Source organism: Cyprinodon variegatus, unplaced genomic scaffold, assembly GCF_000732505.1.
Source record: "Cyprinodon variegatus isolate N-32 unplaced genomic scaffold, C_variegatus-1.0 Scaffold1378, whole genome shotgun sequence".
Taxonomy (NCBI): domain Eukaryota; kingdom Metazoa; phylum Chordata; class Actinopteri; order Cyprinodontiformes; family Cyprinodontidae; genus Cyprinodon; species Cyprinodon variegatus.
The window spans coordinates 189,870-191,521 of NW_015151831.1; positions in this window are offsets into that span (position 1 = coordinate 189,870).

Below are 1,652 nucleotides of genomic sequence, written 5' to 3' on the forward strand. Positions count from 1 at the left end.
GCCAAAACTCTTCCTTTCTCCTTATTTTCACGGACTTCGAAGGATTGATTCGATGCACCCTCAGTCTCCCCCCAAATATTAGAAAAATTAAATTATAATAAAATAGAAAAAAGAAAAACGTTGAAATTAAAATCTTTTTAAAATTACATAAAAAAAAACAAAAACATGCATTTTATTCACATTTCCCTTTTGTTAAACTTTTTTTTTGGTCTAAATAATATTGGAATATGTTTCTCCCCATAGGTAAATGTTTCCTGATCATTTGTGTTTCTTCTTGCAGAGCCACTGGGCAGATGAACTGCAGATGTAAAGAGGAGAAGGCTGAAAAATGAAATCAGTCTGTGCATAAATGTTCATATTCATCATGAAGTGCTTTTTTTTTAACCACGTGATTAAAAATATCATGTTTAAAAAAAATTATGAAATTATTTTAATGCTTTCATTTCTACAGAATTTGTTCTGTCCTTGTTTGTTTTTTGTAAAATAAATCTTAAATTATTTCCCTTTTGTTGCTGTTGCCAATTTTTACAATCCAAACTGGACCTTTGTTGATTTTTATGGAGCTAAATTTGGGCCAGAAAGTTTATTCTAAAACATTTGAAACAGAAAATCTTTTTGGAAAGTAAAACAGAATCAGTTTAAAAGTGAAAAGCATTTTTTAAACTAGATGGTTTTAAAATTTTAAATAATTTTTTAAACAAACAAAAAATAGAAGATAAAAAAAATAAAATTTTTAAACCAATCACATAAACATAGAATATTGATGATGCTTTAAATACATTTCCATTTCCTACGGTTCCTAAATGCATCTGCTGGGATTATTTTGTCAGGCACAAAAGCTCTTAGTCATCATTCCAGACCACATCATCTAAGCCCCGCCCCCAAAACAAGAGAAAATTAGTTTAAGTTGATCACTAACGTATCAGCTCTACTAACGGTGGGCAATCAAATAGTAAAACTAATGCCAGGTATTGATCTGGTAAATTGGTCGGCCAGTTAACCCAGTTAGTTACTGGTTAAAGTTCTATGAAAAGGGCCACAGATAGAAGATGTGGCCGGTTTGTAGAAAGCATCTTGCTAACCAGTTAGCATCTTTAACGTCCTCAATTCAAGAACAAGTGCAGTTATTTGAAGAAAAAATGACTTTTTTCCAGTGAACTGTGTACCTTAAATGATTGTTCTCTTCTAAAACATTTTACTCTACGAAAAAACGTACAAAGATTTTATCGTACACGCCGATCACTAAGAATTTAAAAGGAACTTAAATGGGAAAAGAAAAACAATTGCAAAAAAAAAAGTATTACTGACTGTAGTTCTGCACTCCACCAGTAGATGGTGACATGTTCACTCAAGCCTCATGAACTGGGGATCGTTAAAGCAATTAGCCCAAATGGTTCAATGCCTCATGAGGCCTCATCTCACCATCACTATCTGTGTGTCAGCAGACCTCATTTAAATGTATTACCGCCACCTAAAGGACAGGAGTGAGAAGATCTGCGTCTTACTCTCAATAAATATAACCTGAGCAAAGATCAGACTTCTCTAGAACATTTCACAACATTCAGCTTAATTTACTTTGAGAAACTCCAGAAGACTCGGGTGGAGGCATCAACATTAACCTGGATCAAAGACTACCTGACCAATTAAACCAA